Source organism: Geotrypetes seraphini, chromosome 12 (assembly GCF_902459505.1).
Source record: "Geotrypetes seraphini chromosome 12, aGeoSer1.1, whole genome shotgun sequence".
In the NCBI taxonomy this organism is placed as follows: Eukaryota; Metazoa; Chordata; class Amphibia; order Gymnophiona; family Dermophiidae; genus Geotrypetes; species Geotrypetes seraphini.
The window spans coordinates 103,380,978-103,407,911 of NC_047095.1; the positions used below are offsets into that span (position 1 = coordinate 103,380,978).

A 26,934-nucleotide genomic window follows, 5' to 3' on the forward strand; every position below is an offset into this window, starting at 1 on the left:
GGGGGGGCGGTCGTTGGGGGGAGGGGGGGTTTGCGTCGAGGGCAGGAGGGCCTGGGATCCCTCCTGCCCGTAATGTAGTGCAGGGTGGGGTTAGGGGGTCGCCGTGGCCAGGAGGACTTGGGCTCCCTCCTGGCCCGATATTGTCGGGGAGTTGGGGAATCGGCGGGGCAAGAGGGCTTGAGCTCCCTCTTGCCCCGATCGTGTCGGGGAGTCGGGGGGGGCAAGAGGGCTTGAGCTCCCTCTTGCCCCGATCGTGTCGGGGAGTCGGGGGGGCAAGAGGGCTTGAGCTCCCTCTTGCCCCGATCGTGTCGGGGAGTCGGGGGGGGGGCAAGAGGGCTTGAGCTCCCTCTTGCCCCGATCGTGTCGGGGAGTCGGGGGGGGCAAGAGGGCTTGAGCTCCCTCTTGCCCCGATCGTGTCGGGGAGTCGGGGGGGCAAGAGGGCTTGAGCTCCCTCTTGCCCCGATCGTGTCGGGGGTGCCAGGGACCACACGGAGTCACCCACCGTACCACCCGATTCGGGTAAGCGCAGGTATCGGTGGGTGGCTTATTTGCGGGGTGGTGCCTTATTTTACATTTTTTTCTAAAAAGGGGGGGCTGTCTTATTTGATGGCCCTGCCTTATCATCGGGGAAACACGGTAGAAAAAAAAAAAAAAATGAACAGTTAAGTCCCAGTTTTTGCCGCTGAGACTCTGCCCTCTCACTGAAAAATTAGACTCTACTTAGTCTGTCTTTAAATTTAAAAAATGTGTGTTGTTTTAAAAAACAATTATGTTTTTAGATGTATCTAAATAAAAATAATAACCAAAAATTTATCTTTTTTTATGTCATCTTAGCATATTTTATGCTACAGAACGAATTATTTTTTTTAACATGTATTGTTATGGGAAAACGCGTTTCACATAACGAACTTTTCGCATAACAAACTTGCTCCTGGAACGAATTAAGTTCGTTGTGTGAGGCACCACTGTAGTTTCCATTCATGCACAGTAATATTTTTCAAAAAAAATTTTTTCAAAGATTTTTTAGTGCGAACAGTGTAGGCAGAGTTCAATATATTAGAACATATCAACATCATGAACAGGATCCCCAACTGACTAAAATATTAGCGAGGGCTACAGCTCAACTTTACAGATATAGGCAGTTGTTGAGGTGTGGAATCTGGAGCAATACTAAGAGAAAAAAACATTCACTCATCTGAAAGTGTGAAATGACTCAAAAGATTCTCAATTTCTTGTCCCGACAGAAAAGTCCTTCTGTTTCGTCTGAAAGGCTACTTCAGGGGTTAAGTCCAGTGTCCAAAAATCAACCCGCTTCTTCCAACGCAACAGTTGTAAAGCTAGCTCCTCTCAAAATGGTTCTGGGACTGCGAGACGCGCCCGGCTCGAACAAAAAAACGAACGAACCGGGCAACATGACATCATCACAAAAACGTGATGCATGATAGGCTAAACCTCAGCTGATATACAACCAACATAAATTATTAGTCCTATGTTTCATGGAACATTACAACGTTCAAAATTAGCGATCTTATATTTCATAAGAAGTTAGCGATCTTATATTTCATAAGAAGTTTCAAAGTTCAATAGAAAGGTTGCCACTCATAAACAGTATTTAGACCATGAGGCTCTAAAGTTTGCAAGCGGTTAATCCACTGTTGCTCTTTCTGCCATAGCACTCTCCTGATGTCTCCTCTCCTCTGAGATACAACCATCTTCTCGATCACCCAACATTTCAGATTCTCAAACCTGTGTTCATATTGGATACAGTGGGTAACTATAGGAGCTGTCAACTTCCGGGTGTTTAGACAGCTTTTGTGCTCCGTTAATCTCACAGTTAAAGTACGTGAGGTTTGACCTACATAAATCAGGTCACATGGACATTGAAGTATGTATATGATGTTAGTAGATTGGCAAGTAGAAGTATGACGTAAACTATAATTCTTGCCGTTACTCGGGTTAATGAAATTAGAAGCAGTAACCATTATGTTACAATTGGAACAATGACCACAAGGGCTATGTCCCAATACAGTATCCAAAATTTCTTGGTCAAAACGTTCTTTAGAAGTATGACATAACCAGTCACTTAAATTCCTATTCCTTGACTGAGAAAAAATAAATTTCTTATTTTCAAAACATGGAAGAGTTTTGAGTAATGGAAGATGTTTATTATATTTTTTTAACAATTTGCTGAGACATTCGAGTTTGTTTTATTACACATGGAATCAATTCTTCTACTTGAGGTCTTCTATATTCCAATAACACTTCTCTCGGATTATGTAAAGCTCGTTTTTTTGCTTTTTTAACCACTGCATGCAGGTAATCCCTAGATAATAACCTTTGTTCAAGGATTTTAGCTTCTTGAATAAATTTATCTTTAGTGTTACATATCCGTCGGTATCTCAGAAACTGAGCAAACGGAATACTCGTTTGTAAGTGAACAGGATGCATACTGTCAAATTTCAACAGGGTGTTTCTATCAGTATCTTTACGGTAGATGGAGGTTTCAAAGTGGTGATCTTTCTTCTGAACTAAAACATCTAGAAAACTGATCTTATCCATACTGTATGACATAGTAAATTTGATGGAACGGTGGCACTGATTTATTAATATCTCAAAGTCCAGAAGTTGTTGCAAAGTGCCCGACCATATCACAAAGATATCGTCAATAAAACGCCACCATTTAAATATGTGTTGAAACTCAGGAAGTGTATAGATAAACGACTCCTCAAACCAAGACATGTAAAGATTGGCTATTGTGGGTGCAAATGAAGCCCCCATCGCAATCCCCGAGAGTTGTTTATAAAATTCTCCATTATAAATAAAATAATTATTTTTCAAGGCAATGGCACATAGTTCTTTTAGAAAGCGCGTATAATTGCTATCCCCATTAGGTTGAGAATTCCACAAAATCTCAAGTACTAGAAGAGCTTCTTCCTGGGGGATGTTTGTATATAACGAACAGACATCAAATGTAGCCAATATACAATCCATAGAAGTTTCTAATTTCAGATCGTTTAACATTTTTAAAAATTGGGTAGTATCCTGTATATATGATTTGATGTTTTTCAAAAAACCTTGAAGTTTTTTATCAATATACTTGCTTGTTCTTTCTAATAGTGAATCACGAGCCGATACAATGGGGCGACCCGGAGGACGCTGAGCATTCTTATGAACCTTCGGCAGAAGGTAAAATATAGGTACCTTAAAATGTTGAGGGGTAAGAAAACTGAACTCTTTTTTTGTTAGAAAACCTTGTTTCACTGCTTCTGCACTAATCTCCGCAATTAATGCAAAAATTTCTGGAGAGGATCATGTTGTAATTTCAAATATATTTCCTCATTCAACAATTGAGCATTAGCTTCTGCAATATAAAGATCTAAGCCCCAAACAACTACAGCACCACCTTTATCCGCACGTCTGATGACAATTGTAGGATCTTTACTTAAATGCTATAAGGCAATCCATTCTGTAGAAGATAATTTATAGGATTTTTTCCGAATCTTAGCAATTTCTTCTATATGTTGAAGTTCCCGAGTCATCAAATTTTTAAAGGCCTGTATTATAGGGTTTGGAGGACCCGGAGGGTTCCATTTAGATTTCGATTGAACACAAGATGTATCCGGTTCAGAACCAGGATGCTCATGAAAAAAAGAGCAGAGATTTAGTCTACGCAAAAATTTTTCTAAATCAATTTGAGCTTGAAAAGAGTTATGGGCTACCATGGGGACAAAAGTTAAACCTTTAGATAATAGAGCTGTCTCTTCTAAAGTCAATGTTCTATTGGATATATTAATCACAATTAGTTCCGTTTCTTCTGTGATCGAGCTCGTGACCGTCCTCGATATGTTCCCCTGCCTCGAGTGTTTCTTTCCCCTCTTGTTTGACCTATAGTTAGTCTGTTTTGGCCTTGATCCCCATCTGGATCTTCAGATGTAGAAGTGCCTTCACTATTTAAGTTCTCAGAGGATTCACCCGATGTGGTAAATCTAACAGTCTTAGGTTTATAATTAGTATTCAACCATCTGTACACATATCCAGTTTGATAATCTTTCTCATCCCTTTGGAACTTCTTAAGTTTATTCGTTCTCACTTCTCTACGAAGTTTATCCATTTTGGAATTAGAATCAGCTAGTTTATTTTCAAAATCCACATTTTTACGTGCTTCTATTAAAAGTTCTTCATGTTTTATTTTAGTTTCTTGAATCTTAGTTTGTAAGATTTTAATCAATAATAACATCAAATCTAAGGAGCCAGCTTTACAACTGTTGCGTTGGAAGAAGCGGGTTGATTTTTGGACACTGGACTTATCCCCTGAAGTAGCCTTTCAGGCGAAACAGAAGGACTTTTCTGTCGGGACAAGAAATTGAGAATCTTTCGAGTCATTTCACACTTTCAGATGAGTGAATGTTTTTTTCTCTTAGTATTGCTCCAGATTCCACGCCTAAACAACTGCCTATATCTGTAAAGTTGAACTGTAGCCCTCGCTAATATTTTAGTCAGTTGGGGATCCTGTTCATGCTGTTGATATGTTCTAATATATTGAACTCTGCTTACACTGTTCGCACTAAAAAATCTTTGAAAAAAAATCTTTTGAAAAATATTACCGTGCATGAATGGAAACTATTTATTTAAATGTACACGGAGTTTTTTCATAAATCAGTGATGATGTGAGTAGGTTCGGGCACTTGTGTAGTCCCGGCCTCTCACAATTGAGGTTTATTTTTCTCCGTTGTTTTATTCTTTTTCATATTGATGGTGTGATGTCAAGAGTTCTTATAAATGTGGTATGAATGATTCCCTGCTACTAAATATCATTCACAATACGTTTCATATACATTTTGATTATATACGATTGGATTTCCTAATATATTTAGGCAAATAGAGGTAAGCCATGAGGACGTCCTCTGACAGATAGATTGAAAAGTGACAAATCACCAGGCCCGGACGGAATCCATCCAGGGGTACTGAAAGAACTGAGAAAGGAAATAGCGGAAACACTCCGACAAATATGTAACCTATCATTGAAAACTGGGGAGATCCTGGAGGACTGGAAAATAGCAAATGTCATGCCTATCTTTAAGATGGGATCGAGAGGTGACCCGGGAAACTAAAGGTCGGTGAGCTTGACTTCGGTTCCAGGTAAGATGATGGAAGCACTGATTAAAGACAGCATCTGTGAGCACATAGAAAAAAATGGGCAGCTGAGGGCGAGCCAGCATGGCTTCTGCAAGGGAAGGTCATGCCTCACGAACTTACTACACTTCTTTGAGGGAATAAACAGCCAGATGGACAAAGGGGAACCCCATAGACATCATTTACCTCGACTTCCAAAAAGCATTCGACAAGGTACCCCACGAACGGCTACTTAAAGAGCTGTGGAACCACGGGGTGGAGGGGGATGTATACCAATGGATTAAACACTGGTTGGCGGGCAGAAAACAGAGGGTTGGAGTGAAGGGCCAATACTCAGACTGGCAATGGGTCATGAGAGGAGTTCTGCAGGGGTCGGTGTTGGGACCGCTCCTGTTCAATATATTTATAAACGATCTGGAGGCTGGGACGAAATGTGAGGTTATCAAATTTGCAGATGACAACAAACTCTGCAGCATGGTCAGAACCAAGGAAGACTGTGAGGAACTACAAAGGGTCCTAACAAAACTGGAAGAGTGGGCAAAAAAAGTGGCAGATGCATTTTAATATAGAGAAATGCAAGGTCATGCATGTTAATAATAATAATAATAATAACTTTATTCTTATATACCGCCACAATCTTTCGACTTCTAGGCGGTTCACAATGAAGAAAAACTGTACAGACAGCGAATTACAAAGTATTGAAATGAACATCGTATGATGATACAAGGAAAATTTCAGGGTCGGAATATTACATGGTTTTATAATGTGAAACTTTATACAATCAGCAATAATTTATTACATGGTTTTTTTAATGAGTAACTTTATACAATCAGCAATAATTGAGAACATAAGTAGGAGAGGAGAAAGTAGAATGCGCGGTCAATAAGTTACAAGGAGAAAGACTTTAAAGATGAAAGTGATGGCTTAGGAGTATTGGTGAGGAACTATTTTAATTACTTGGTACGTTAGCGGAGGACGGGCACCAGTGAGCATGCTGGTAGGTAAATTAAAGATGGAGTTTTGGCTGATGAGGGGGGACGGGATTGTTTGGATGAGAGGGGAGTCTGGTTAGGTTAAGAATTTTTTAAACAGGGTGGTTTTTAGTTCTTTTCTAAAGGCACTATATGATTCTCTGGCGCCATCGGTGAAGTAACCTAGCCAAGTGTACAGTCTGGCTGCTTGGAATTTGAATGTTCTGTCAAAGAAGGTTTGATATCTACAGCCTGTAATGTTTGGGTATGTGAAGAGGTTATGGTTTCTGGTAGGCCTGTTAGAGGAGTGGAATTCAAAGTGAGGTAGGAGGTAGCTGGGGGCCAATCCCCAGATTAGTTTATAACAGAGGCAGGAGAATTTGAACTGAATTCGTGCTTCAATTGGTAACCAGTGAAGGAGTTTGTAGTATGGACTAACGTGATCGCTTTTCTTTAGACCGAATATTAAGCGGATGGCCGTATTTTGTACTATTCTCAATTTTCTCACATTTTTTTTAAGTATCCCCAAATAGACGATGTTGCAATAGTCCAGGGTGGATAGAATCAATGACTGAACCAGTAATCTGAAAGATAGCGGGTCGAAGTATTTTTTTATGGTTTTCAGTTTCCAAAGGATGAAGAAGCATTTTTTGGTCACTGAGTTTATGTGATCTGTTAGAGTCAAGTGGGTGTCCAGGGTGACTCCCAGTATTTTTATGGTTTTTTGTATTGGGTAATCATGGCCATTTATATGTATTGTAGTTGCGGATATTTTTTCGTTTGGGCTGGCAAGGAAAAACTTTGTTTTTTCTGAGTTTAGTTTCAGTTTGAAGTTTAGAGTCCATTTTTCTATAGCGGTCATGATGGAGGAGATTTGTTTTAAATTTGCTGAGGTCGCGTTTGTTATAGGTATTAATATGGAGATGTCGTCTGCGTATATGTAGTAGGTTAGGTTAAGCTTTTGCAATAGGTTGCCTAGGGAGGAGATGTATATATTGAACAGGGTGGGAGATAGGGGGGAGCCCTGTGGGACTCCCGAAGGGCTTTGCCAGGGTTTAGAGTAGGTTCCTTCATGGACTACTTGGTAAGACCGTTTGGTTAAAAATCCTTTGAACCAGGTCCATACTCTTCCTGATATTCCCATTTCATCTAAGCACCTGAGCATTGTCTCGTGGTCCACGAGATCGAAGGCGCTGCTGAAGTCTAGCTGTAGGATCAGAGCGCTGGAACCTTGAGTGAAAAGGTTATATAGGTGGTTAATGAGAGAGCCTAGGACTGTTTCAGTACTGAATCCTTTTCTAAAGCCTGATTGGTGGTCATTTAGGAGAGAGAATTTATCTAGATGATTTACTAATTCCAAGTTGACCAACCCTTCCAGCATTTTGGTGAAGAAGGGGGTGCTCGCTATGGGTCTATAGTTGGACGCCATAGTGAGCGAGATCTTCTGGTCTTTGGGTATGGGTGTAATGAGGATGTGTCCCATATTTTCCAGATAAGTTCCGTTTTTGAGAGAGTATGTTGCCCAGTTAAATAGATCCCTTTTGAATTCTGGTATTGCCTCTTGCATGATCTGAGACGGACATTCATCGAGTAGACAATTTGATTTGGAGTATTTGTTGAAGAGTGCAAGGAAGTTGTTCCAATCTGGGGGCTCGAAATGCTTCCAGCTCATATCGCCAATGGATTCACTATGCTGCGATGTAAGGTTGAGTTCGAGATTGGGTGGGGGAGGGGGTATTGAGGCTCTTAAGTCAGTGATTTTTTGCCTAAAGTAATTTGCTAGGGTGGTGACCGCTGGGATTCGCTCGTGATGGTTCTGTAGTATCTGTGTGGTGTCTGTTATTTTATTTACTAGTTTGAATAGTTCTTTACTGTTTGTGCTGGCTGATCCTATTTTCTGTGCATAACAGTTATAACGTTTTTCTTTGATCAGGTTTTTATAATTTTTCATTTTTTGTTTCCATTTAATTTTGTCTTCCGCTTTGTCGGTTTTTTGCCATATTCTTTCCAATTTTCTGAGATCTTGTTTGAGTGCTAATAATTCGGAGTCGTACCATTCTTTTGATGCCCTTGTGTTCTTTTTGTATGATTGAAGGGGAGCTATTTGGTCGAGTGTGTCTTTTGTGAATTTATCCCAGCTAGTGGGGAATTCTTGCTCTTCCTCTAATTTGGGGTAAAGTTCGTAATGGGTCCAGAATTCTGTGGGGTTGATGATGCTTCTGCGGGTGATTGTTTTATTCGAACTGGTTTTGGTTTTATGTTTTTCAGTTGAGTGTTTCTTTTGCCAGCGTAATTCAAAATTATAGATATAATGATCTGACCATATGCATTTAGTCCAGCTTCCTATATGATATTGTATTTTTTGTATGTCGGGGTCTTTGTGTGAGAAAGTGACGATGTCCAGTTGGTGTCCCTTTTCATGTGTTTTCTCTTTGTCTGGAATTTCAAAACCCAGAGTATTTAGGAATAAGTTGATTTCTGTCACTTCCGGTTTTTCCCTTTGCTCTAGGTGAACATTTATGTCTCCCAGGAGTATATTATATTGGCCTTTTATGGTATTGGACGAGAGGAATTCGAAAAATTCTTCCTTTGCATTTGACCATTTTTTGGGGGGGATGTAGAATAGTGTAGCTATTAGATATTCTTCCAGTTCGGGGTATGTGATCTTACAGGTGATGATTTCCATTTCTTCTGTGATTTTTGAGTCCATTGTGGTGAAGTTAAAGTGGCATTTAAGTATTATTGCTAGTCCCCCTCCTCTTTTCCAGCTTCTAGTTATTGGGATGATTTTATAGCCCTGGGGTATCATTTCCTTCATTATGACATCTGTGTCTGAGGTCATCCACGTTTCCGTTAGGAATATAATATCCGGGTTGTTATGTTCGATCCAGTCGTGTATGATCTGTGCCTTGTTTCTCACTGACCGAGCGTTCAGATAATATCCCTTAAAGTTCCTGTATTGTTTGTAGGTGGGGGTTTCTATGTGTTTCAATTGTTTTAAGTTTTTGTTAATTTTGGTCTTGTTTCTGTGTTGTTTGGACGCTTTGTGTATGGTGTTGATTGCGGGGATTTGAAAAGGGCCAAGTTCGGAGCAGTTAAGTAGTGTTTGGGGGGAGGGGGTTGGTTTTATCTGTTTGGGTGGTCTGTGCCAGGAGATGTGGACTGTGATTGGTTCAGGGGGTCTTTCGTCGTTGCCCCGGCAACTGTAGTAGGATAGGTAGATGATGCATAGAATTATCTGTGTGGTAATAGGTGCCCTCATTTTGGTTCAGGTGCAGTAACAGATATGAGTTTGTAACAGGTATGAAAACTTCACAGTAATAAGACTTCACGATATTCATGCAATGACATGCGGGTGCACCTTTTCGTGCGTGTTCCTGTGATCTTACGGGTGCGCCTTGCCTGGCAGTGCAATGATAACCTTACAGTATTCGGGCTAATTATAAATTTCTCTGTTTACAGGCCTAGTCATGCAGGCTCATATGTGCATGCAGGTACGTGTGATCATGCATTTAACCTGAATAAGCAATGTCATGCATGCACTTGCTAAGACAATTAGCTTCACAGTGTTTCTAGCAAGTAAGAAAGTACACAATAGACATGCAAAGTTCCTGCAGATTTGTGTAGTCATGCAATTAGCCTAGTCTTGCGTGGGTATGCGTGGTCGTGCAAGTCAAAAATAAGTTATAGTGATTATAGTTAATTAATTATACTTATCGCTAGGAGTCTTTTGGGGGCTGGTGGAGTCCTGTTGAGGCTGGTTACAGTGGTGGCTGGTTACTGTGGTGGAGTTCAATAGGCTCTCCGGGTTGGGACGGGTTACTTTCTTTTTTTTGGCGCTTCACGAAGGCGCTCACAAAGGCGCATGCGCCTTTGTCGTGCGCCTTTGTCGGCACGCCGAACGGCCGCACGCCGTTGGGGAGATTCTTTTTAAGTCTCCCGAAGACTCTGGCGATCCGGGGGAGGGGCGGAGCAAGGGCTCCCACGCTCCTCTCCTCTCCTGTGTGCTTGTGCAGCAGAAAGGCTGCAAAATCGGTGGGGAGTTCTTTTTAAGTCTCCCGAAGACTCTGGCGATCCGGGGGAGGGGCGGAGCAAGGGCTCCCACCCTCCTCTCCTCTCCTGTGTGCTTGTGCAGCAGAAAGGCTGCAAAATCGGTGGGGAGTTCTTTTTAAGTCTCCCGAAGACTCTGGCGATCCGGGGGAGGGGCGGAGCAAGGGCTCCCACGCTCCTCTCCTCTCCTGTGTGCTTGTGCAGCAGAAAGGCTGCAAAATCGGTGGGGAGTTCTTTTTAAGTCTCCCGAAGACTCTGGCGATCCGGGGGAGGGGCGGAGCAAGGGCTCCCACGCTCCTCTCCTCTCCTGTGTGCTTGTGCAGCAGAAAGGCTGCAAAATCGGTGGGGAGTTCTTTTTAAGTCTCCCGAAGACTCTGGCGATCCGGGGGAGGGGCGGAGCAAGGGCTCCCACGCTCCTCTCCTCTCCTGTGTGCTTGTGCAGCAGAAAGGCTGCAAAATCGGTGGGGAGTTCTTTTTAAGTCTCCCGAAGACTCTGGCGATCCGGGGGAGGGGCGGAGCAAGGGCTCCCACGCTCCTCTCCTCTCCTGTGTGCTTGTGCAGCAGAAAGGCTGCAAAATCGGTGGGGAGTTCTTTTTAAGTCTCCCGAAGACTCTGGCGATCCGGGGGAGGGGCGGAGCAAGGGCTCCCACGCTCCTCTCCTCTCCTGTGTGCTTGTGCAGCAGAAAACCCCCGATGTTTAGCTATACAATGGGGGGATCATTGCTAGGGATAAGTACCCTTGAAAGAGACCTAGGTGTGCTGGTGGATACAACAATGAAAGCATCGGCACAATGTGTGACAGCCTCAAAGAAAGCAAACAGAATGCTGGGTATCATCAAGAAGGGTATCACGGCAAGGACAAAGGAAGTCATCATGCCACTGTATCGTGCAATGGTACACCCACATCTGGAGTACTGTGTCCAGTATTGGTCGCCGTACCTCAAGAAGGACATGGCAATACACGAGGGGGTCCAGAGAAGAGCGACGAAAATGATAAGAGGTGTGGAAAACTTTACATATGCCGACAGGCTTAAAAAGCTGGGGCTGTTCTCCCTGGAAAAGCGGAGACTTAGAGGAGACATGATAGAAACTTTCAAGATCCTGAAGGGCATAGATAAGGTAGACAGGGAGAGATTCTTCAGACTGTGGGGAACAACAAGTACAAGGGGGCACTCGGAGAAACTGAAAGGGGACAGGTTTAGAACCAATGCCAGAAAGTTCTTCTTCACCCAGAGAGTGGTGGACACGTGGAACGCACTCCCGGAGGTTGTGATAGGGCAGAAGACACTACAGGGATTCAAAGAAGGTTTGGATAAATTCCTGAAGGACAAGGGGATTGAGGGGTACGGACAGAAGTAGTGATAGGTTATAGGATGAGGCAGGGACCACTTGACAGGTCATGGACCTGATGGGCCGCCGCGGGTGCAGACTGCTGGGCACGATGGACCTCTGGTCTGACGCAGTGGAGGCAACTGCTTATGTTCTTATCTTGCCCTCCAAACATTTAGATTTAAGGTAGTGCACGGGCCAGGACATCTCAGCACTAACTTGGATAGGTTGTCTGTTTACAGGAGAACCCAGAGAAAGGTAGACCATGCCCGGGTGGTCATAGTTTAAGGGGGAGGGTTTGTCACAAACCCAAGACCAGTACCGGCCTTGTGCCAGTGAAGAACCTCAAAAGGCACCCTGTGAAACTAGTTAGGGCTAATCACTTTGTGCCTGTAAGACAGGAAGTGCAGGCTGTGTTTGAACAGGACTTAGACCATAGCCTGGTGAAAACAGACAGGGCCCCTTTAAATCCTCCATTTTGTAAAGAGCTGGCTAAACATGGCAGGAGGTAGCCTCAGCTGAAGAAAGCTTGGCCCTTGGGTAGGACTGGGCGGGACACAGGAGCCTTGGAACAATTGGAAAGCTGGCTGTCCCAGAGAGGGAAGGAGGCCAGGGAAGTTCCCAGGTGGAAGGAACCTCCACCAGCCCAAGAATCCACAGATGTGGAAATGTTTGACACAGAGGCAGAGCAGCAAACACAGGAGACCCAGGTATTGGAGGACATGGATTGTAGTTCTCTTCCAGAGCTTGGTGTCCAGAGGCCATGGAAGTGAGCTGAGCTGGCTCGGTGTTTGCCTTTCAGAGTTGGATTTTTTTAATGGAATTTTTGATGTGCTGATTGGCTTGCTGTGGGAAATATGCTTAAGGACAATTAAGCCCCATGGACAAGACAGTGTTCTCCCCAGGGCCTTTTAGCCGGGCGCACCACCCGGCTAATTTAGATGACCGCCCGGTGAATCCTTCTGCTGCCGCCGATGCTCCTTCCCGGGCTGACTCTCCACCAAAAATTGTTTTGACGCCTGCCTTTTTTTTTTTTTGCCAGCATGCTTTTACTTGCTTCAGGCCTTCCTCATTGCCGGGTCCTGCCTACTTTCTGTTACCACAAAGGCAGAACCCGGCAGCGAGGAAGGCCCGAAGCAAGTAAAAGCAGTAAGTTGTAAGCTTCCCTCCGGGGCTCTAACGCGTGCGTGCTAGCTTCCCTTCTCTTCCCTACCCCCCAAGGAACGCAACTTCCGGTTTCGAAAAGAAGAGAAGTGAAGTTGGTACGCAAACGATAGAGCCTCGGAGGGAAGTATATTTGTGTATTTTGTATAGTTGTTCCTGAGGTGACATTGCCTTGACCTCTTTGAAAACCCGCGGAATATAAATGATAATTAACATTTTCTCTGCGTACAGTGTGCTTTGTGTTTTTTTAGAATTTTATTATTGGTAGATCATTTTGACTTGGTCATTTTAAAAGTAGCTCGCAAGCCCAAAAAGTGTGGGCACTTCTGCTGTAGAGCCATTCTTGTATGACTGGATGAGCTATATTGAGCATTGGAAAATAATAATAATTAACTAATAAAAATAGTACACATTTATGGCTCCTTTTCCTAAGCTGCGAAAATGGTTTTAGCGTGTGCTTAGCGCGCGCAGAATTACCACACGCGCTAGATGCTAATGCCAGCATTGAGCTGGCGTTAGTTTTCCCATGTAGTGTGGGAGTTTGCGCGTGCTAAAAATGTTAGTGCACCTTAGTAAAAGAGGGGGTTAATTTTCCCCACCACCAAATTTCTCCATCCCGCCCCACCCGGCTACTTTTTCATGCCACCTGGATGGAAAAAATTTCTGGGGAGAACACTGCAAGGCATTGTTTGGAATGCTGTGAAAACCCTGAAGCTTGGGTGTCAGTTTGCCTGACATCCAGGTAGTGTGTTTGGGGTTATATTTTTGTTTGTGCTTTGCTGTGCTAAGGAGTTAAACTGATAAAGCTCATGACCTTCCGCTCCTTAATGCTTGAAAGGAAGAGAGAAGCACTGCAACCTGGTACAGTTCAGAGTTTATGTTGGAGCTAAAGAGACTCATTTATACTTTGGGCAGTTCTCACTACTTGGCAGTAGAACTTACCTGGGACATTAGTAAAACACTGGAGCATGAACCAGACCAGGCTGGTAAGATTCGTATTATCTTGGGGCACATTATAGTAACTTTTGGATTTTTGTTTCCTTGCATTTTTTTTGCTTTGCCCCATCTGGATTTTCAATAAACATGATTTCTTTCTTTTGGATACTTACGTGAACCATGCCATTCTGATTTTTGATAGACAGAGTTAGATACTCCCAACAGGGCTTCCTCCTTCTTAAAGAGGCATGCCAGGGCGATATTGTAAGCGTGTGACGGTCACTGCTAGGCATAAGGGCCGGCCACGCTACAACACCAAAACAAGTTTATCCATCGGTAGAGCTTTTTCTTTAACGAATTCAATGAAAGACTTGAATAAATCTTCCCCTCTTGTTGTCTCTTTCATAGGCAAACAGCAAGACTTTCCTCACGTAGTGTGTTAGCGACAGCATACCTTGCAATCACACTGAACTGGGATAAATGGCTTATGTCTGTCGATTCAGTCAAAACGAGAGAAAAGAATGGTGTCCTCCACTTGTGTTGCCTCAATTTGATTTGCCATCATGATGGTACGATCGTGAACAGTTCTTGCCGACAGAGGCAACGTGGATAAGTGTAAAGTGATGCATGTCGGTAACAAAAATCTCATGCATGAATACAGGATATCCGGGCGGTACTTGGAGAGACCTCCCAGGAAAGGGACTTGGGAGTTCTGATCGACAAGTCGATGAAGCTGTCCACACAATGTGCGGTGGCGGCAAAAACATGCTACGTTCGCTCTGCAGGCTGCCGTAATGAACTTTCAACTGTGGTAGACCCAGAGGGAAAAACGGAGGTGAGGGATCCAGTCTAAGGGAAGCAGCGGAGATAAGGTCCCACACATCGGGGTAAAATTGGGCCCGTTGCGAGGGCCCGGGCAGGAGGGAGATTGCCTTAGAGATGCTGGATCAGGGAGGAGGGGAGAGAGAAGAGACAAAAGGACCTTGAGGAGGGGCAGGAAAGCAGCCTTGAACAAAAAGGGAATGGGAAGACAAGGCAGATAAGGCAGATCCTGGACTACTAGAGGGCTTAGAGAGGTTGAAACACTCTGAACCGAGGAGAGAGAGATGCCAGGCCCTGGGGACGGGGAAGACAAAGAGAGTGAGAGACACAAAGACCTGGACCAAAGGTGGGAGGACTCAAAATGATAGCAGAAGGAAGATAGAGAGGGAGAAACCTGAAACATAGGGGAGGCAGAAGAGAGGGGGCAGATGTTGGACTATGGAACAGAAGGGGAGAGACCCTGAGGAAGAACAAAGAGTTGCAAGATCAGAACAGAGAAGGGAGACATGTTGCCAATAGGGGTGGAGGAGAGAGAAAGAAAAGCTGGAAGGACAGAGAGAGATGTTGGTTGGGGAATGGAGCGAGGTCTGGCCTGTCGGCGTGACCTCCTCAGGTTGGAGGAAGGCTTTTCAGGGTAGAACAGCCCTAGGCGCCTGCCTAGTCTGCCAGGCCACACTGAGAGTAACTTATAAAGAGAAGACCACACAGGTAAGTCTTGTTCAAAAGAAGGTTCTTGAGCTTTATTGAACCCGGGGGTCTGAATACCATCAGCCACCCGTATGTCATGGCAAAAATTATAAAATACAAAATAACTTGCAGTTGTCAGAATGGCTTGTTATCAATGCCACATACAGTTCAATACCCTGGACTTTCCAGTTTACATACAGTCCTCTTCACCAGGGAAAAAGGCAAATGAAAATTATCAGGAAAACAAAACTTTCAAACTTTGCATAGCTGGTGACTACAGCCAGAGTAATCACAGTTTCAAAACCTAGCACTGAATTTCTTAAACGTTTCAGCTTACCTAGCTCAGACACGGACAGGCTTGCAGAGCAGGCTTCACAGTTCGTTATAATCAGCTGAGCTTCCTGGCCGACGGAACACAATAAGGCATTATATAAGCTGTGAACTTTACTTGGGTTTTTCCCACGGAGCTTTCACACCCCTGCAGATAAAAGTTCCTTGAGCAAACAAAGCTCTCCGGGCAGTCATACAGAGTAGCGGAGAGATTTCTCTGCTCTTCTCCTAATCTCTGTCAGCTGAGCTTGGGTTACGGGAGACAGCACAATCACAGCCTTGCTTCCTTCCCCTTAATAACTAACCTCCATGTCAGTGGGGAAATGGCTAGCTTCCAGCAATGGCTCAGCTACGTCCATAGCCTCTGTCTGTGCAGCAGCCTCTGGGGTGGAGTTGAGATAGTCCTCTGTCATCTCCACGTCCTCACTGCTGCGGGCTGAAGGAGAGAGACTTCTCTCCTCATCTGGCTCCAAGCTCTGCTGTCTCTCCTGCCGCTGCCTGAGCTCGTTAGCCCCAGCTCCGTCCTGGCTTTCCCTGCCCTCCTTACTGAGATCCCATACTCTGTTTTTATGTTGGTTAAAGCCCCACCCCTCTCTCCTCAGAGCAGCTGTGTTAGGCAGGAAGTCCCTAGGGACATAACTCAGGTTTCTCCTAGGCTGGTAATGAGCATACCTTCCAGCCCTAGGACTCCACTTCTCAACAAGAGTCCTCTCAGGCTTTCTAGGGGACCTGTCCTGAGATAGAGCTCTCTGCTGGATGTATCTATGTTCCTGCCTCTCCTGCTCTACCTCACTGTCTGAGGGGTAGTCAGCCAAAACCACATTTTTATTTTTAACCTGGTCAGCCCTTCTGACCAGGGACCGTGTTTTGCTTTTATCCCCTACAGGGACAAAGCTGGCCACAGGTTTGTCACAGCGCACACTAAATCGGCTAGTGCACCACAGCAGTGTTCTCCCCAGCGCTTTTCAGCCGGGCGCTCCGCCCAGCAAACTTAGATTACCGCCCGGCTGTCATCTGCCGAATCCTGCTGCCACCACTGTTTAACGCGCAGCCTGAAGAGCCGCCTAAAGACTCCCGCCGGACTTTAAAATAAACAAAACCCAGCAAGCGACTCGAACCCGGCTTCCCTCCGAAACTGGAAGTTACGTGGGGGGGGGGGGGGTAGAGAAGAGAAGCCGGCACGGACCATTAGAGCACCGGAGCATGCGGGAGATAGGCCTGCCACGGAGGGAAGCTTACTTGCTCTTGCTTACTTCAGGTCTTTCTCGCTGCCGGGTCCTGCCTACTTTCTGTTTTCGCGAAGGCAGGACCCGGCAACGAGAAAGGCCCGAAGTAAGCAAGAGCAGCAAGTTGTAAGCTTCCCTCTGTCGCTGACCTTTGGGAGATAGGTCAGCGACGAAGGGAAACTTGCAACTTGCCTTTGTCTGTAGCGAATCTGCCGGGTGTGTGAGACGGGGGGGGGGGGGGGTGAATGGGAGGAGAAATGCTGTTGTACCCAATTAGAGGGGGAGGGGAAGAGAAATGCTGGTGCTTCTGCTGTATCCAATTGGGGGGGGGGTTAAGAAAAATGCTGATGATGCTGCTTCTGTACCCAATAGGGGGAGGGGAAGAGTCATGCTGCTGCACACAATTAGGGGGGAGGGTGAAGAGAAATGCTGCTTCTGCTGTACCAAATTGGGGGGAGGAAAGAGAAATGCTGATGATACTGCTGTATCTAATGGGGGGAGGGGAAGAGAAATGCTGCTGCACCCAATTGGGGAGAGAGAGGGAAGGAGGGAGAAGGAAGATCAGGAAAAGGAGGAAAGAGATGCAAAGACCATGGGAGGGAGGGAAAGGAGATACTATACCATGGAATGGAAGAGAGAGATGTCAGGGCATATGGGGGGGAGGGGAAGCAGGGCCGGATTAAAGGATAGGCCCAGTAGGCACAGGCCTAGGGCCTGAAAAGGTCAGGGGGGTCCCGCCAGTGCTGTGCTTTGGGGCCTCACCCTTGCTGGATTCGCTGGCAGCAGCAGCAGCAGCCTCATCATCATCCCGGGCACCCCCCCAACCCGATCTGACCCTCCTATCTCTCCCTCCTTCCCTCATCAGTGACGTGCCAGAGGGAATCATGGCAGGAGAAAGCCCTGAAGCAACCTGCTTAGAGTAGAGCAGTGCTGTTTAGAGTCTCGTGATGGGAGGGAGGAAGAGATAGGAAGGTCGTGGGGGGGAGAGTAGCAGTCTGCCACGGGTACTCAGCCTGGCATCATGAACTTCTTCGGCTAGCAACAGCATTTACAATTCACCGCTGTTGCCAGCTTCAGGCCTTCCTCTCTGCTGGGTCCTGCCTACTTCTGTTTCTATGAAGGCAGGACCCGACAGAGAAGAAGGCCCGAAGCTGGCAACAGCAGCGAATTGTGAATGCTGCTGCCTGAAGAAGTTCATGATGCCAGGCCTTGGGTGACAGAAGGAGGAAAGGGAGTGGAGGGGGAGAGACTTGCTGCACCCAACTGGAGGGAGAAAGAAGATGAGGGAGGGAATGAAACGAGATGCCAGGGATTGGAGGGAAGGAGGAAAGTATGCCAAACCAAGGGAAAAGGAAGGGGGAAAGGAAGAAGAAGATGTCAGAGGGAGATGTCAGAGGGAGAGGGAGAGATGGAAGAAAAGGAAAGAAGTGAGATGCCAGAGAATCAGGGAAGGGAAGATACCTGACTGTGGGGTGAGAAGGAAAGAAAGGAGAAGAGAGAGTTCCCAGAGCATAGGGGACAGGGTGTTGACAGAGAGAGAAAAATGGAGAGGTGGCAGAGCTGAAATCAATCATGTACAAAGGAGAAGAGAAGGGGCACAGGATAGACAGTTTATTGAAGGAGCATAAAAAGAGGGAAGATGCCATATGGAACGGGGAGAGGGCGGACAGTGGATGGAAGGGGCTGATGCTGCATGGAAGACAGAGCGGACAGATGCTGGCTAGAAAGAAGAGTGAAGACAAGATGATTAAAGCAGAAACGACAAAAGGTAGAAAAAATTTTTTTTGTTGCTTTACGTAGAATCAAGTAGTATTGTATCTATTGATTAAAGTTTATAAATAGGAAATGGAAATAAGGCAGTTTTTTGGGGACTAAACGCCTTTCCTCAGGTCAGGACAGGATACCATACCATAACAGCAGGGGTGCCCAAATGGTCGAGCGTGATCGACCAGTAGATCACAAAGGCAATGTGAGTCGATCGCGTTGCCTTGGCAATCTTTTTCTTCCTGCCTCCCTGAGCCAGGCCAGGCACGTACAAGCGCCAGACTCATAAGACTTCACCTCTGACATCAATTCTGACGTCAGAGAAGAAGTTCTGGGCCAGCCAATCGCTGCCTGGCTCTTCCTCTCCGACGTAAGAATTGACATCAAAGGTGAAGTCTTGTGAGTCCAGCGCTTGTACATTCCTGGTCTGGCTCGTGGAAGCAGGGAGAAATCGGCATGGTGGCTTAGGGGGTAGGGAAAGAATCGGGAAAGTGGAGAAATTGGCGTGATGGCTTGGGGGGGGCAGGGGGTGAGAGAAAGAAAGAGAGACAGAAAGAAAAGGGGAGGGGCAGAAAGAAAAAAATATTGGATTTATAGTCAGAAGAAGGAAGTGCAAACAGAGACTCATGAAATCACCAGACAAAAAGGTAGGAAAAATGATTTTATTTTCAGTTTAGTGATCAAAATATGTCTGTTTTAAGAATTTATATCTGCTGTCTATATTTTGCACTATGGCCCCCTTTTACTAAACCGCAATAGCGGTTTTTAGCGCAGGGAGCCTATGAGCATCGAGAGCAGCGCAGGGCATTCAGTGCATCTCCCTGCTCTAAAAACCAGTATTACAATTTAGTAAAAAGGGAGGGGGTATATTTGTCTATTTTTGTATAGTTGTTCCTGAGTTGACATTGCATAGAATCGTCTGCCTTGACCTCTTTGAAAACCCGCGGAATATAAATGATAATTAACATTTTCTCTGCGTACAGTGTGCTTTGTGGGTTTTTTTTTTAATTTTATTGTTGGTAGATCATTTGACTTGGTCATTTTAAAAGTAGCTCGCATGCCCAAAAAGTGTGGGCACCCCTGCTGTACAGTCATTTCTTGTATGACTGGATGAGCTATATTTATCTTTTTTTTTAGTTGTTTAAATTCATGCAGAAATAAATGGCTTGATTGAACCTAATGACTTCATTAATGCCTTTCCCTTTTTTAGACCTCTATACCATTTGAAAGAGGGCAAATACTTCTTAAATTTAGTAAAAATATTCTGGCACAAGTGTCAAATCTTAAAAAAGGAAGTCATATTGAGCATTGGAAAATAATAATAATAATTAACTAATAAAAATAGTATACATTTAGGGCTCCTTTTACTAAGTTCTGATAGTGGTTTTAGTGTGCGCTTAGCGCACGGAGGAATTGCCATGCGTGCTAGATGCTAACGCCAGCATTGAGTTGGCGCTAGTTTTCCCATGTAGCGCAGGGGTTTGTGTGCGCTAAAAATGCTAGCGCACCTTAGTAAAAGAGGGGGTTAATTTTCCCCACCAAATTTCCCCATCCCGCCCCACCCGGCTACTTTTTCATGCCACCCGGCTGGAAAAAATTTCTGGGGAGAACACTGCCACAGTATAAGAGGGGGTATATGTTTAGTATTTTTATTGTTGGTAGATCATTTTAACTTGGTCATTTTAAAAGTAGCTCGCAAGCCAAAAAAGTGTGGCCACTCCTGCCCTAGACTGTATAATATCTTGAGAGTCTTCAAGAAAATCAGTTAGGTCTATATCTATAGACTCCAACTGATCCAATTCCTAGCTGCCTTAATACTTTTTGTTTTACTGGTATACGGTATAATAAAGAGTAAAGAAAGATACTGTATCAAAATTCTGCATACCCAAAATTTCCCCAAGATACTTTTGAAAAAGGATCTCTGGGGAGATTAAATGAGTTTTCAGAAAATGTATCATTCTTAGGTTTCTCGACCTAGCAGCATTCTCCATAGATTAAAGTTTTAAATGAACAGTGTGGAAATCTTTCATCGCAGACATGGAGAACGACTGTAAGTTAGAAATCTTTTTTTCCATAGTTGTCATAGATGAGTCTAACATTTTAATATGGGAATCAACATTTTCCAGTTTTTCTACAACTTCTTTAGAAAATTCTTGTGATTTAGATACAACTGTTTTCAGTAATTTCTCCATCCTCACATTAAGTAACCAAATATCCTTCAAGGAAACCTCTTCTGGAATTTCATCCGAGCCTACCAGCCCCTCTATAGAGGTAGTAAAAATTTGAGGCATTTTCAAAAATTATAGATCTGTTTTGGATGGAGGATCAGTGGCTTCAATTGAAGCAGCAGGACCAACTCTCGATCCTGTAATCTCAGAGGATATTAGAGGAAGAGGAGGAGTTCGCTTGGGAGAGTTAAGAGTAGTGCTGCCCGATTCAGGAAAAAAAATTTCGATTTGATTCAGCCTATTAAATTGATTTTTCGATTCGATTCAATTCGATTTTCCTGCCCAATTGGGTGGTTTTTTCCAAACATCCTGGTGGGTTTATTTTATAGCCTCTTCACCCCCTTTGACCTCTTCTACCCACACTGGTCCTGTGGTGTAAACAAAATAAACAAACAAAAAATACTTTTCCTCTCTCTATTAAATCCTAGCTCACGTTTGTGGTCCAACACTAGCTCTGGAAGGATACACATTTCAAATCTGACATATTGTAATCACAAAACAGAAAATAAAATTATTTTTCCTACCTTTTGTTGTCTGGTCATTTATCAAATCTTGTTGGTCCCATGTTGGTCTGGTTGTCTTCTGATCAGGCTCTCCTTCTTTCTCCGTGCCAACCATCCATCTTCCATCTTTGTCCTCCTCTTCTGTTTCTCTTTCCCCCCCCCCAGAGGTCTGACATCTTTCCTTTTTTTCATTTCCATCTCCCCGCAGCTGCAGCGATGGACCCCCACCATCTCTCCTTTTCTCATCTACCCTTTCATCCAGCATCTCTCTTCTGTGTCCCTATTCTCCTCTCCAGTACTGTCCCACTTCTGTCCCTGTTCCTATGCTCCCTCCATGCCCAGCATCTTATCTCTCCCCATATCCAGCTTCTTCTTTCAGTCTTCCTTACCTCCTGTATCCCCTTCCCCAGGTACAGGCTTTCTCCTACTATTTCTTCTGCCATCTATTTCTCTGCCATCTGTCCCTCTTGTACCCTTCCCCTTGTGGTCTTGCATTTCTCTCTCCCTCTCTCCATTAGTCCAGCACCTCTCCTCTGCTTTCCTCCCCCTCTTTTTGGTTTGGTCTCGCTCTACCCTTCACTTCACCCCAGGTCTGGCATCTCCCCTCCCCTCTCTTACTCCTCCCTCTGCACAGGCCTGTCTCCCCATCGCCAAAGGAATTCTTCCACCTCCTCCCTCCTCTGCACAGGCCTGCCTCTCCATCGCCAAAAGAACTCTTCCTCCTCCTCCTCCTCTCTGCACAGGCCTTTCTCCCTGCCCTGAAAGCCTGCTCCCCCAGGAAGGCACTTTCTCTCTTCCTTCCCACCGAAGGCCTGCTCCCTCCACGAAGGCCTGCTCCTCCTGTTGCGAAGGCACATTTTCACCTCCTCCCCACTGTGAAGACCTGCTCCCGCTGCAAAGGACTGCTTCCCCCCCACCGCCGCGAACAAACGCCTGCTCCCCCCGCAAGCCTGCACCTTCCCCGCTCTTACCTCCTTAACGCTAATAGGGCAGCCTGCAGGCTCGCTGGTGTTATAGCGATCCCTGCAACTAACCATGATCCTCAGCGGCACGTTCTCTCTGCCGCGATCCTGCCCCTGACGTCAGAGCAGGGGCAGGACGTAGCAGAAAGAATGTGCCGCTAAGGACCAGCTGCAGGGATTGCTGCAAGCTGCCCTATTAGCGTTAAGGAGGTAAGAACGGGGAAGCTGGGGGAGGTCTTTCTGACTGACCGTCCCCCTCAAGCAGGAGCAGCAGTGGACGGCCAGCAAGAGGCAATGCTGCAGCTCCTGCTTTAGGAAGGCACGGGGGAAAGGTTGGCCATTGAATCAGGAGGCCGATTTTTTTTAAAAAAAATTGAATCAATTCGAATCAATTCACCTGATTTGAATCAATGAATCGATTTAAATCGTGAATCGGGCAGCACTACTCCCGAGACCTGGTCTAATCTCTCTGCTTGAGAGGGGTCTGATACTGAAGTAATCACATGATGGTCCATTGGACCTATCATAATAATAATAATAACTTTATTCTTTTATACCGCCATATCCAGAAGTTCTAGGCAGTTTAATAGTTGTAGAACCTTTACTTTTCCCCATATGCACAATCACAAACAGGTAATGCACAGCCACAAATTTCCAGAAATTTGTCCAAAATAGCTAAGGGGAAAAAAAGGACACTTAAAGATAGTTACTACCAAGCCCACCAGACTCCAAACAGCTCTTCATCATTTTCAGCCTGTTGGAGTGGAGCTGGGATGATGTCACACCTGTCTTCAGCAGTGCTTGCCTGATTTACAGCACTGAAAGCAGGACTGAAAATGAAGTAGGAAATCAATAAGCAGAGAAGAGTCAGCAGGTAGTTCTTTCCTCCCTTAGCAGATGTCCAGGGATCAGCACATCTCTTAAAATTACCACCAGTTCTTCCTCGTTTTCAGCCAGTTGGAGAGGACCCCAGATGATGTCACACCTGTCCTCAGCAGTGCCTGCCCGATTTTCAGCACTGAAAGCAGGACTGAAAATGAAGTAGGAAATCAATAAGCAGAGAAGAGTCTGCAGGCAGTTCTTTCCTCCCTTAGCAGATGCCCAGGGATCAGCACATCTCTTAAAATTACCACCAGTTCTTCCTCGTTTTCAGCCAGTTGGAGAGGACCCCAGATGATGTCGCACCTGTCCTCAGCAGTGCCTGCCCGATTTTCAGCACTGAAAGCAGGACTGAAAATGCTGCAGGAAATCAATAAGCAGAGAAGAGTCTGCAGGCAGTTCTTTACTCCCTTAGCCAATGCCTAGGGGTCAGCACACCTCTCAAAATTACCACCAGTTCTTCCTCGTTTTCAGCCAGTTGGAGAGGACCCCAGATGATGTCACACCTGTCCTCAGCAGTGCCTGCCCGATTTTCAGCACTGAAAGCAGGACTGAAAATGCTGCAGGAAATCAATAAGCAGAGATGAGTCTGCAGGCAGTTCTTGTCTCCCTTAGCCAATGCCCAGGGGTCAGCACACCTCTCAAAATTACCACCAGTTCTTCCTCGTTTTCAGCCAGTTGGAGAGGACCCCAGATGATGTCACACCTGTCCTCAGCAGTGCCTGCCCGATTTTCAGCACTGAAAGCAGGACTGAAAATGCTGCAGGAAATCAATAAGCAGAGAAGAGTCTGCAGGCAGTTCTTTCCTCCCTTCGCAGATGACCAGGGGTCAGCACACCTCTCCAAATTGAAAGGCCTCTTTGATCAGCCACAAAAACTCAGAGACGTGAAGAAAGAAACAGGCTTTATTCAGCATATGCATTAGGTGACCATAGTCCCGTTTTGAACGAGACGGTCCCGTTTTCAGACCTCCTGTCCCGTTGTCCCGACAGACAGCTTCGGGACGCCGAAATGTCCCGTTTTCAGGGACAGCGTCCCGAAGCTGTGCTCGGGGCAGGGCCGTCATCAGAAATTTCTGGGCCCCTTACTGAGCAATTCTATTGGGCCCCCCCACGCACCCCTTCCCCCCAACTTTTGTCCGGGGGGTGCTATCAGGAAATCGGCAGGAGACAAAAAAAAGTATGACAGCAGTGTTTATTGTTGTGCACAGCAGAAGCATAATATAGGAATTTGTGCTATGGTGGCCTAGGACCAATGTTCCTTCAATTGATGAGGTGTGTGCAAAAAAAAATATGCATGAGCGACAAGTTACATACTCCACAAATTTATGAGCAGGCGCGGAGGACGCATTTTTAAACAAATGTAGTTTATCCTTGTACTCCTTATGCAATTTTAAACATCTATGGATATGTTTGTATGTCTATTGTTCAAATGGTTTTATTTATTTCCCCAAATTTATTTTTGTTATATGCATTGAAAATATTTGATATTGCGTTTAAATCAAAATCTCAGTAAACTTGAAACGAGTGCCAGTGAGATTGTGGGAGGGTTAAATACTCAAAGCTTAGAAGAATAACAATTCACTTAAAGTTTTTGCTACGCCAGCTTTCTGGTATCTTTACATACAGTGGCATACCTAGCATATGTAACACCCGGGGCCCATCATTTTTTGGCACACACCCCCCCCCCCCCCCCCCCATCTGTAAGAAAAACATGATTTTTAGTAACAAACCACACGTCACACATGAGTACCTAGGAAAAGGCAGCATCTTACATATTGCAGTGAGCAGTACATCAATACACCCATTGTAAAACTAAACAAGCCAGACCAGCACAGATCAATCCTACACCGTCAATCCTAACAGAAAACCATGTTTTTCGAACACCCAGAACACAGAAAACACCTTCGCCTAGTATGGAATATGTCATCACAAACTAACCCCTCACCCTTTTACAAAACTGTAGTGTGGATTTTAGCCACGGTGGGAACAGCCCTGACACTCATAGAATTCTGAGCATCAGAGCTGCTACCACCACGGCTGGCGCTAAAAAACGCTCCACAGTTTTGTAAAAGGGGGGATAAAATAGAAATACACAGCTTCAACACTCTAGCTCAGAGGTGCCCAAACTTTTTGGGCTTGCGAGTTACTTTAAAATGACCAAGTCAAAATGATCTACCAACAATAAAATTAAAAAAACACAAAGCACACTATACGCTGAGAAAATGTTAATTATCATTCCTATTCTGGGGTTTTTTCAAAGAGGTCAAGGCAGATGACTCTATGCATTGTCACCTCAGTAACAACCATACATAAATAGACAAATATACCCCCCATCCTCTTTATTAAACCACAATAGCAGTTTTTAGCTAAATGCCCAGCGCTGCTCTCGATGCTCATAGGCTCCCTGCGCTAAAAAATACTATTGCGGTTTAGTAAAAGGGGGCCATAGTGCAAAATATAGACAGCATATATAAATTCAGACACATTTTAATCACTAAATTTAAAATAAAATCATTTTTCCTACCTTGTCTGGTGATTTCATGAGTCTCTGGTTGCACTTTCATCTTCTGACTGTGCATTAGAGAATGACACGGTGGCGGTTTACCCGCGGCCACCGCATTTTAGCCGCGGGTCACCCGCCGAAAACGGGGAAGAAAACTAGCAGTCGCTGCGGCGACGGGGACAAGGCCATTCACCGCCCGCGGGCGGTGAATGGTCTTGTCTCCGCAGTGAGGTATCAAGGATCGCGCGGTCCCCGCAGCCACCGCCCGCCCGCCCGTAGCATTTAGCCAGCTCCCTCCCTCCACCTCACCTTAAATTTCGAGTTTTCCGGCTTCCTTTTTTCCGAGCCGCACGTGTTCAAAAATCCGTGCACGCGCGGCTGCGCAAGTCAATCAATCTTCTCCTCTGACGCAACCGGAAACAGGAAGTTGCAGGAGAGGAGAAGTTTGATTGACTCGCGCAGCCGCACGTGCACGGATTTTTGAACACGTGCGGCTCGGAAAAAAGGAAGCCGGAAAACTCGAAATTTAAGGTGAGGTGGAAGGAGGGAGCTGGCTAAATACACGGCTTTTTGAACGCGTGCGGCTAGGGAAAAAGGAAGCCGGCAAACTCGGAACGAATATAAGGTGAGGTGGAGGGAGGGTGGGGGCTGCTGGACCATTCTTCATTACTTTGCCATACTAATTCCATTCTATGTTAGGTGCCACGGACTCAGATTCGAGTCCTAGCGATGATGAGTTAAAGATCCCAAAAGAAGCCAACTTCTAAATCCAGTGGTTAGAGCTACACTACACTCCTTGTGACCCTGGGCAAGTCACTTAATCCCTATTGCTTCTGACACAATGGGCAGTTCCAAAGACCAAGACTGGCCAGTGTCAAAGACAGGATGCTGAGCTTGATAGACCCTTAGTCTCCACTGTTTTTAGTGATCAACAAAGTTCTATGTTTCTATAATCACCCTAATTCTGTTATCATTGGACTAGATATTCAAAATGATTTAAATGGCCAGGACAGGCTCCTGGCTGTTCAAATCATCTGTCCAGGGCTAACCAGGCATTTTCAATCTTCATGTTCAGCCCAAATGGTGTCACACAATTCAGCAAAAATACCCAATGTTGTTCCTCATAATTTAAATATTGCTCATAGAAGGAACAACATTGGGTATTTTTGCAAATGGAAGTTGGAGGGTTAATTCCCTTGAAACAGCCAATTGAGTGAAACATGAATTCATGCTGGGACACAAGATAGGTTGAATTTGTTTTGAATTTAAAAAGAAAAATGATTAATGAAGAATACTATAATGGCAAGAAAATATAATGATAAAACAGCAACTAATTTTGCCTATTTTTATATATTAAAAAAGTACTACATAAGGTGAATGTCCATATTGCTGTCTGTTGTTCTGCTGAGCACTGGCATTGAAACAGCAAAATGCATTTATTGCAT

At 45.0% G+C, this 26,934-nt stretch overlaps 1 long non-coding RNA gene across 1 annotated transcript in view; it reads right to left on the minus strand.

Moving 5' to 3' along the window:
• Window positions 1–16,294, minus strand: part of LOC117346044 — a 31,517-nt gene extending 15,223 nt beyond the window's left edge. The window contains exon 1 of the long non-coding RNA XR_004536542.1: window positions 15,430–16,294. This is a non-coding gene — a long non-coding RNA (uncharacterized LOC117346044). The remainder of the gene's footprint in view (window positions 1–15,429) is intronic.
• Window positions 16,295–26,934: the final 10,640 nt, after the last annotated feature.